The sequence below is a fragment of the Falco biarmicus genome, chromosome 1 (assembly GCF_023638135.1).
Source record: "Falco biarmicus isolate bFalBia1 chromosome 1, bFalBia1.pri, whole genome shotgun sequence".
In the NCBI taxonomy this organism is placed as follows: domain Eukaryota; kingdom Metazoa; phylum Chordata; class Aves; order Falconiformes; family Falconidae; genus Falco; species Falco biarmicus.
In genome coordinates, this window is record NC_079288.1 from 3,039,691 (window position 1) to 3,050,920 (window position 11,230).

Sequence of the window (11,230 nt, forward strand, 5' to 3'; positions counted from 1 at the left end):
CTGTTAAATCCACATGATTCTGTTGGTTATAATGGATGATTATTAAATTACATACAGTTCAAATCTTTCTCTAAAACTCTTAGCGCTTACAAATGCCTTCATGTGCATATTAGTAGCAGAGATGGAGCAAATGCTCATTCAGTGATCTCGTAGCTCCTTCTTTCCCGCTATCTCATTTGTTCATAGACTGAAGAGACCCTAGCATTAATAATGACTTATTTTAAATTAAATTCAAGACTGGGGAGAGGAGAAAAGCCTTCCTGAGTGTGGCAGTTGACTTTACAACTTGCTAAAACTCCCCCTAGAGCCACAGCTGTGGGTACTGAAAGAAAATCAGCTTTGCCGAGGACCTCAGCCCTGCACACCAGAGGCGTGCAATAAGAAATACTTTCACACTCAGGCCAGGAGCATCGTGCATTGAGCTGCCAAGGTTTCACTGACCTCTTACACCGCTGTGTGCTACAGAAACAGCACAGAGCTCCAGCCGGCTCTAACCAAGCAAGCATCAGAATCTGAAGGGAATTTTTGTAAATGACTTAAAACACCTCTCATGGGAGCACAGAGGTGGTATAAGGGAAAGGGGAGCCAAAGGATCCCACTTTCCTGAGCAAATTTGGAGTGCAGGAGAGAGCCGGGGGGGCGGGGGGTTGGGGCGGGCGGTAACCTTGTTGTGAGACCGTCACCCATGTAGAAGGGAAGGTAGAAGGGAGGTCCCTCACCCCTCTGAGCCCAAACTGTCCCTCTCCCAGCAGTGATACTCTGCCCATCACCCTCTGGCTTCCAGAGATTTCTGTAGGGTGACAGACAGACACAGAGGAACACCAGGAGCAGCAGCAAGCAAAGGCAATTTCAGCAGTTCTCAGGAACAGCTGAGGCTTCTCTGACTGCCAATTAAACAGTTTCCCTGACCATTTTTTATATAAAGATTAGACATCCCTACACATCAGTAAGGCTCTGCAGTTCCACCAGCGAGGACACAAATGACAAGGGCTCCATAGCCTTTTGCTTCCCACCATCAGAGAAGATACATTACCACGGGCAGGAAGAAATACTCCCTGTGGTTACTGCACACAGCAGACGAACAAGTCTGTTTTATTGGCATTTGCCTTGGGATAAGCAACAAAGGCAGAAATTAAAAACCCAAGAACAAGCACAACCCCCCCTTCCCCCAAGAGCTCTCATGCTACGCCCGGTAGCTCAGTGGAGAAATGTGATGCTATAGAAATACTTTGGCTGCAGCTGAATGTGTGAATATGAATTGTTAAGTGAAATAATTCATTGTGCATTGGCTTTCACCACAGCTCCTAAGATTCAAATCCATGTTTTTTCCAAATTACTGTAATTTTCAGCCTATCTCCCGTGATGATGTACATAGCTAGCCTGACATTCCCCTGTGGCACTTCAATAAATAGTTTAACCTGAGATATAATTTACTAAGATTTCAGTGTGTGCTCAGGAAGATCTATTTCTGTTACAGGAACTTGTGCTAAAATTGGCATCATGTCTCTCCAAGGCTTTCTCCATCGAGCACACTGTGCTTGGGTGAGGAGGTCTACCTGTGCCCTTTCCCATGGACTGCAGAAGCTTGGAAATATGGAAAGAATGAAAGTCAAAAATGTTTTCCACTCTTGGAAGTCCTAGGAATGCAGAAAAGTGACATTCTCAGTCCCTGTCCAGAGGTCCTGGCTGAACCCCAGTTATCCAGGCTTTCATTGCAGCACCCAAAACTTCACACGGCTGGGACACAGCACAGAGACAGAAGCAGAAACAGGCAGAGCTGAAAGTGATTAATATTGCCCTAAATCTTAGTAAAATGTGTCGTGTAGGAATCAAGGGCTAACCACCAGAACCTCCAGACCAGTCCGGAGATGGCAGCTCACCCCTGCTCGCCTGGCTGAGGTTACCAGCATGTTCCCACATCCCCTCTTCGCCAGCTGCCCCTGCCACCCATCCTGGCACTGGCCCGTGCATTCAACCCGCTCCAGTCAACTGCTTGCTTCAAGTGTTTCTCTCAGGGCTGTCAGGAAAACCTGCTAATTTGACGATGTGTCACAAAAGAGCCAGCACAGCTGTAAGCAGCCCAGGTACTTCTGTGTTCACCCCAGTTCCCCTGGTCAACCTTCTCCATCCAGAGAGCAACCCGCTTTCTGCTCTGCATGGCATGCCCTGCCCTGGTGCTCACCCGTTGGGGGTGACTAAGGGTTAATAAGGAAATCAAGGAAGGACAGAGTTGAATAACAGCTGAATTTTCTGCTTAGAGACTCCTCCTTCCCACCCTCATTAAAACTATCCTGATTATTTTCTTGCTTCAGAAAATATCTTGTTGCTGGTTCTCCAGCAGGGCAGCGAGTTTTCTGCATCCCCCCACCCCGTGCAGGGATGAACAAACTGCCACAGTACTAGAGGGCTGGTGAAGTCAAAGTTCATTGTTCTGGCTTAAGAACCCATGTTTAAAATGCTAGAGGCATTTTATACAGCAACATTTGAACCTACAGGAAAGTCTCAGTGCCATAATTGCATCTTAATTTGCTCTGAATGCAGGGTTGTGTTGAAGACAGACATGGGCTCCTCCTGGGCAAACACACACAGGCTCAGCAGCTCTTGGGCAGGCTGCTAATTTTCTGTTAGTGCAAGAGATTCACTGATTCTCCTTATTTTACATCCTACTGGTAAAGAAGAAAAAAAAAAAAATCTCAACATTACTGTTGACTTCCAACCAAGTGAGAAAACAGGAAGCAAAGCTGACAAGCAGTTAGGGCCCAAAGAGTTCAAGCTGTTTCGATGGCAAGAAAGCCAGAGGAGCCATCAGGCAATCAATCTGGGTGTCAATTCCCCGGATCCAGCAAACACATCTATTCCGGCATCCTTAGGAACAAGTTGTCCTCTTGAGGTCCTTCCCAGCTCCTCCATTTGTTCTAATTTTTTTTCTTTTTAAATTTATGTTGTTTTTATTGCAGAATAAGCTATTTAACAAATTCTTGTGGCGCAGCTCCTGCATGAGCACTGTGTTCCAGAATCGTTACTTTGATTACCGAATACTATGCCCACAAAGAGAGCTCCCCCAGAAGAGTTATTGCCAAACGGGTTGTTCCCGGCGGCCAGCCACAGAGCCAAGGTTAAGATGACCCTGGTGAGCAGCAAAGATTGATATGGTCAGGAGGGGTAAAAACAAATACAAAAAAAAAAGGGAAAAAAACTCAGGAAAATCTGAGCAGGGATGTGGTGCCACAAAGGCTGCCTGGGAAGAGGAAGGAACTTCCCCAGCAGCTGACATCAGACTCATACACACACCTGCAGCATCCTTACCTAGCGGGGAGCAATGGATGGCTGCCCTGCCATTTGTTTTCAACCATCCCAATTTACTGGTGCTTCTTAATTAACAATTTTAATTGTAGGTGGAAGCTGAAAGGACTTTCCTCCCTCCCCTCAGTATAACAAACAATACTAAACCCAAAACTTTGCAATCGAGAAGTTCGCTCCCTTTCCTTTTCTTTCCCTTGCAGCTTGGAAACATGAGAGCATTTCCAAGTATCAAGATATACAGAGGGGCTGGAATGAAACACTGATTTATTATTATTACTATTATTAGGCATAGGCATTCCTTTTGAAACTTGTTACTAAGCCCCAACCCAAACGAGTGCGTGGTTAACTTCAAACTGAAGTTTGGGGCCCTGGGTTCTGCTCCCCAGCCTGCCTCTGCGTGCAACCACAGGCGAGGTCTGAAGCATTTTGGAGGTTCAGGGCTCCAGGATCTCCTGCTCTTACTCACACCCTGCTGTGACACAAGCATTGCCTTGGCAGAGATGCTCCCACCTATGAACCAGCCACAAGCAAAGTGCCCACCCAACCCTGAGGTCATGGCTGGTTTTTACGCTTTTTCTTCTTAAGCTTTTAGGGAAGGGTCAGGGAGTCACTGTCTCTGCCATCATTTTCCTCCATCTCCCTTGGCAGTGCCCTTTTCACCTGAGAACACACAAAGCCAAAGCCTCTCCTTCATCCCATGACTGATCCCTTGGCACTTCCAATGCCATTCAAGGTTGTTCTCAAACCCAGGATCTCACCTATAACAGTATGTCCTCAGGATAAACTAAAAGTATCCAGCCTCACCTGGTTTAACGGTTTCACTTTATCTTCCTACTAAAAAGCAGCCATAATTTTACAGCCTCTCTGCCTGCAGTCTTCACAGGGACAAGATGTACAATGGCCACAGCAAACAGCAGCCGAGATTGTATAGTTTCCTCTAAATAATTTAAAGCACTGTTCTTGCAGACAAAGAGGAGTCAGCCAGCCTCCCCCATGGAAGGACATAATATAAAAACTACACTTAACTCATAAGAGAACTTATTATCTACTGACAAATTGATGTTTATTGGCTTATTTTACTTTAATAACATATACTCTTGAGGATAAAGGTGTCCCAGTTGCTATCACAGCCTACCATGCTCACAACCAAGAGACTGGCTATTTTCTTTTGCGGTCTGAAGTGGTACAGGGCCAGGAATCAGAGGTTTGGGATCCATCTGTGATTTTCCCATCAATGGAGGAAAGCACAAAGCCCTTCATTTTCTCTGTTTTGTAAACAATCCTTGTCTCATCCACTGACACACTTTTAAAACGCTCTATAGGGAGTCCCACACCAGCCCTCAGTGGTTTTACCCAGAAAGTGGTGGGCAGCAGAGCTATTGCAGGATTTGGAAGATATTACAGCAGCTTTGGAGGGAGGTTCAAACCCTCCGCCTTGGGTTTGGGTGCCTGGGCCAGCCAACGGCAAAAGGAACATCTGTGCCTCTTCCCAGCCCCTCTGCTTGGTTTCAACTGCACTGCCTGCTAACAATAGAAAAAAAAATAATATAAGTTCCTCTCTTTGAAAGCCATTAGAATAAAAAAAAGCCTCTGCAAACAATCTGCATTTTATCTTCTTAATGGCTCTAAAGCCTCCACTTGTATCCAAAAATAATTGCACTCAGCAAGGGTTGAAGAATATTCTTTTCAAATCATGGACCAGATGTTCCACTGAGACCATTACACAGTTAACTACCAATAAAAGTAATTCAACAAACTAAATACTGATTAAAGGATGCGCGTACACAGCCCAGCATCATTTGCAGACAAGAAATGCGATTTGCTGTTATTTAACCTTTAACGACGCAGACACGCTGTTCCCTTCCTCCTCAGCACAGGCGACACCAGCCAGCGAGTCTGGCTGTTGGAGAGGATTGTTTTATTTTTACTATCTTGGAAATCAGATCTCATAAACTCAGCGCAAGCCGAGCCACTGGCCGGATGGCAAAAAAAACCCCAGCATTGCTTAAGAGGTCAGTGCTGTTTTCCAGTCCACCCCAGTCCAAGATAAACAGCCCCACGTCACCCACGCTGCAGGGGACATGCAGGCAGCAGCAACCCTGCCCACGTGCTGGGCTGCGTGCAGGTCACCACCACCTTTCTCCATGAGCTCTGCTGGTTACAGACCTTTTGTAGGCTCCCAGGTGTGGTGTCCATCAGCCGGGCTTTGGATGAGAGCGCAGGGAAGCACAGCTGGAGCCTTCTGAGACCCCATGCACCAGGCAAGGGTTTCATGACTTATCACCATCCTGGAACAGGGTGGTCTGGTGTTGGAACCAGCCGCGAGGACCTGCCACAGCCACTCAGGACTTTGCTTTAAATACACACACCAGCTTCAGAGAGACTTGGAGGAAGAGAGGTGAGGGGGGAGGGGGGGGGGGGAAGCAAAGCCACAGTGGAGGAGACAGCCCAGAAACGGTCCCAACACACAACAGCTGCTCTCTTGGAGCGTGAAGGTGGTTTTGTCTTGTTCTCGCTTAGCGGTGCAAAAGCCAACTGCCAAGTAGGATAGGAACCGCCCGGCCTCCAGAGCCCACAGCAGCTGAGAGCTCACCGAGGCCAAGGGGATGAGCCTTGAAGAATGGCCAGGAGAGGTGGACGGGAGGAGGAAAATGAAACCACCAGCCAATGGGAGCTGCTGCCAGCACCTGGCAGGTTGGGGAAGCATCAGGGGGTGTCGTGCCTGGGGCACCTCACACCTTCTGCTTTCCCTGTCCTGCAGCAAAGGAAGTTTCAGACTTCATTCCCACTCTGCATGTTTCTGAACACTTCCTTTTATACCCTATAATTGCATTTTTTTTAACTAAAAAAATCCTCTGGTGTGAACAGGCTTCCTCTCTCAAAAGATTCATCTCCGATGCAAGCGGAGAGGTACTAATTGCCCTATCGGGGTCTCCAGGGCTTTCCTCTGTACTGTTAGCTAGCAAAAACGTGTTCTTCATTTAAGCACTTAGCCCAAATATTTCATTTTTAATTACAAGCTGAGGCAGAGCATGAGGCAGCCCAGAGCAACAGCAAGCAACTCCCCCACCAAACAAGTGGGGCAGAGACCAGGGAGGGAATTCACACAGCCCTGGTGCTGAAAAATCCCCAACCCCGGGGGGGGGGGGGCAGGGAGGGGGACAGGCAGGGGGACCCCCCAGACACCCTGCCAGAGGTGTCACCTTCCTTTGTCCTTGGGGGAAAAAAAACCCAGCCAGGGCAGGAGGCTACACCCAGGCTGGGAGAGGCTCTCTGGGGCCCACCACCTCCTCCTCCCTCTGGCCTCCCCAGCTGCTCACCAGCAGTGCTTTTATAGGCAGTGCCGCTCCCTGATTGGCCTCTCCTGGCCACACCCATGGGTGGGGCTCCCTACCATGGCTCCTCCCCCAGGCTGTGGCTCCCCCCCCCCCCCTCCCTCCCCAGGGACTGGCAGTGACCCTGCCCACCGCCCCTGCCGGCACTGCCGGATGCCTCGCAGCGGGCACAGGGGGTATCTGCTGCTCCACAAACAGCAGCAGAACCGCCACCATGTGCTCCTGGCCAGGGGCCTGGTGGTCCGGCAGCCAGGCTGGGGGGGGGTCCTCGTCCCTGAGAGCAAAGGAGAAAGGGGAGTGAAACCCCATGCGGGTCCCGGGCACCTCCCTGAGCCCTGAGCCCTGAGCGTGGCGGCCGGCCTGTCGGGCTCTGTCTGGGGCCCTCCATCGCTAGCAACCCGGGTCAGATACAGCCGCTGAGCATCTATCTGATGTGGGGCAGGAGCCCGAGCCAGCAGCTATGCCTCCCCGGTCACTTTAGGGGTGGGAAGGGCATGCAGGGGGGGGTGGCCAGCTCTGGAGGGGCTCCAGCTGGGCTCCAGCCGGGACTCGCAGCCGAAGCCCTACGGAGGACACGGGGGGAGCAGCCAGATACACGGGCACAGCCCAGCAAGCCCTGGCCACGGAGCTGCAGGGACAGCCAAAAGCATCTGCGTCACGGGGGTCAGGGAAACAGCAAAGACCTCAGACGTGAACTCGCGTTCCAGAAGAGCTGCAAATCAGCCTGGTTTTTTCCCTGGGAGTGTCCAAGCTCCAGCTTTGCCTCTGTTTCTAGCCCTGTGCTAACACACATCCCCAGGCTCCCTTGCTCCTTGTGGGTTTTTCTCTCTCCTCACCAGGGATACCCGCTGGAATCACCTTTTTTCAGCAGCTCCACATGTGGAGCAAACCCCTTTCCCCTCCACACCACAGTGTCCTGGTCCACAGCCACATCCCTGTCCCCTGCCACATCCCTCCCCCAGACCATGGCTGCCACTGGCAGGGAGCAGCTTGGATGCATAAAGGGGGAGAAGCTGGACCTGGTGCTCTGAGCCCCGACCAGCAGGACCAGTGAGGGGACTGGAGCTGTGGGATGTGCTTCTGGCATGTTGGTGCCACGATGTGCTCAGGCACATCTCAACAGTGAGGCAGCAAATTAAGAACTTGGCTCCTCCGATTGATATTTTTATTTCCTTGACAATGTTGTGTAGCTGTCTTGGCGTTTAATCCTTGTAATTAATCAGAGACTGAGAAGGGGATCATTCTCATCTCTTTCTCCCTTTTACAAACACTATAATCTGCAGGGTGGGACTGGGTCAGTTCTGTAGCATTTCAAGTAGAGTAAAAAAGACAAAAACCAGCAGACAGGCATTTACCTTTTGGCAAGTAAGAGGCGTCTCTGAGGAAGATGATTTTTAAATCAATAATGTGTGAAAGAATTCAAATTACATACTTACATCTCCAAATATTTTAAGTTGTGTGTCTGGAAGAACAAGAGGGATCTCTTTTGGTTGTTACAAAATGACTTTGAAAATGACCTGGCTTATTCCTATCTGAAATACAAAGGAAGTTTTTCTTAACATGAGATGTCATCATACATTTATTTAAAGCTTTAATGATATGTTTTGGAACATCATCTATGCCTGAATTTTTCTCCATTGCAGTTGTCTGGAGAAGGGAGCCTTTTTTTTTTTTTTTTTTTTTTTTTTTCATCTTAAAATAGTAAATGAGGGCAATTATCTCATGGTAATTCCAAATGATAATTTGATTCCGTTTTAGCTGTCAGTGTCCTATCAAAGCAGTTCTTGCAGGTTAATTTTAGGAACACGTCCACCTGTTCCAGCCCTGCGGAGGCTGGGGGTGGGAAGTGGCGCTTACCTGCCTGCCCCGGGGAGTGTGGTGGCCGCACACAGTCAGGTACAGCCCAGCAGTGAGAGCAAGGCACCAAGAAACCAGGGTCTGGTGGGATGTCAGTGGGATGGAGACAAGCTCCAGCGGGATTCCCCCTGCTCCCATGGGATTCAAAGCCACAGCTGAGCGAGGAAGCGGCGCTGGGCTGATGGCCATGCCGGTGAAGCCCAGGTAGCACCAGCACTATAGAAGCATCACTGAGATGCTCTAAATAATAATGAGAAGAGCAATTTTGCATTCCAGCGAGTTAGAAGCTGGCAGTCACTAATGCTTTGGGAAGGACTGTAGTGCTTCAATTTATTACAGATTAATGTGATTGATTTATTATTTTTGTTTCTTTTTAATTAGCCTCCTTAAAAGCGAAACAATCTTCCCGCGGAGCATGCAAGTAACACAAAGACACAGGCCCAGCTGATGTTTGGTTCCTGATGCATTTGTTCAGAATTAGTATTGCAAACCAGGAAAGATTTATTATTGGTTTCTGGGAGAGATTAGCAATGGGGAAACAGCTCAGGAAGGATTAAGAGCGAAGCAAGTATTAGCCAGTTTTTTTGATGGAGTGTTTGTCAAAAGTTGCTCTTTACGTTTAAGTGAGCCAATGAGTGCCCTTCAGAGGGCTGGCAGCCACAGAGCGGTGTTGGCTCCTGGTGATTCATTGGGGTTTGTTGAATTCCAGAGTTTGTTAACTTCAGCTGGTTAATCTCATCTTTTTTAAACATTTAAAAAAAAAAAAAAAAAAAAAAAAGAAGAAGAATGCTATTGTTAGTCCCAGCCCACTGCTTATTATTGAGCTTACGATGATGCTGGTTTGGGGAAGCTGCCAAGCCGCCTGTCCTGTGGAAGGGCTGAGGACCATGGTGTCCCCATGCAAAGCTTGCCACTGCAGCACAACGCCCCTATGCCTTTCTCCAAAGCAAGGCAGCCAGAGGGCTGGAAATCATTTTTCCCCCTCTTTATATCCAGTTTTATGTCCCAAAAGCTTGTCTCTTGCAGTATCAGGAGAATCAGCTCTAAGGCTGGTGGGAGCCCTTCCCATCCCGCAGACCCTAACCTGGTGCCTCTGAGCACAGCCCCTGTCTGCCCTGTGCCCCCCAAGCCCTTCCAACACAGACAGGACCCTCAAATTTTCCCTCTTGATACCTTAAGTCTGGGTTAGAGCATAAAGGAATTCGAGTATAACCATTATACCAATTTTTCCCCCAAAGGGCACAGAAGCACGGGCACAGCCGGTTCCCCGGGCAGAAACGGAGCGGTGCAGGGAGCACATCGCTTGCTCCCACCAGTCCTCGCTGGCCCATAGAAGCACCAGCTGCAGTTTGTGCTTAGGATTTTTTCTGACATACTGTGGAAAACACATAAAACTTTGTATTATTGAAGCAAAGCTTAGAGCAAGCCCTTCAGACCTGAAACCCAAACTCTTCAAATCTCAAAAGATGGAGCAATACTGAAATCGCATTTCTAAATGAGAGCATGAACTAGCCCCTGTCTTCCAAAGATTAAGAGAGCAAGGGGACAGATGTGCTCCAGGTGCCTCCAGCCACAACCCAGGGGATCATCTTCTCTCCCTCCCTCGACAAAAGAAGCATCGCAGGTTCTCGGACAGATGCTTGGCCAGCAACTCCACCGACGCCTGTTTGCAGGGTCCCCGAAGCCCTGATGCCAGCACGCTTCCCAGAGCCGCCCCTCGCAGCGCTGCGTGCAAAACTGAGCCCTGCTCCAGCCAGCTGAGAACATAATTGCCTTTTCCCTCCTTCTACAGTTTATTTTTTGTTCTCCCTTCAGCACAGTGCCGGAGCCAGGCCAGTCTAGTCATGCTCCTTTTGTTTACAGGCAGTTTCTCCTCCGTTTCCCTCCCTTGGCCTTGTGCTCCTCAACCTGTTCCTTGCTGGGGTCCTTGCGGCAGGGCTCCCCTTCCCACGGTGGGCACCACGGGTCGCACAGGCATCCCCACTGCCCGGCCTCTCCCAGCACACTGCAGGGAGGAGTTTCCTCAACTACATACACATACATATATGTGTGTGTGTGTATATATAATTTTAAAATTATATCTTTTTTTATTATTTTTTTTTGAGGAATTAAGAAAACAAAAGCAGACCAGACCCATGTGCCAGGGAGCACGGCAGAAGGGCTTCAAGCCCAGCTGTGGGGCCGGAGCTCCCCAAGGCTCTGCCCATGGTCCCCCAGAGCTGTTCAGGCTCCTGGTCACCGACCCCGACCCCAGCCCCGCCCGGAGCCCCCTCCCGCCCCGGCGCCTGCCAGCTCGCAGCTCCTGCCCGCGGCTTTGCCCGGGCGGCCTTTGCGCCTTGGGCAGAGGGGGCAGAGCCCCCCGGGGGGGCAGGGGCGGGGGCAGGCGGGGGGAGCCGGGGAGCGGGGGGGGCCGGGCGGCTCCGGGGCTCCGGCGGCTGAGGGGGGCGGGTGGCAGAGGCGGGGGCGGCTCGGCTGGGTCCCCGCGCCCCGCCGGGACCTGCCGCCCCCCGCGCAGCCGCCCCCCGCCGCGGGACCCCCGCCGCCCCCTTCGCCCCCGGCCCCCGCCCCGGCCGGGCTCCCCGCCCCGGGCCCCGAGCCGCCCTGCCCGGTCCCCGCCCCGAGGTGCCCGCACACCCCCCGGCTCCGCCGCTCGAGCTCCCCCGTGCGCCCTGCCCCGGGAGGCGGCGGCGGCGGCTCCCCGCGCCCGGAGCTGTCCCTGCCCGCCGCTGCCGGCC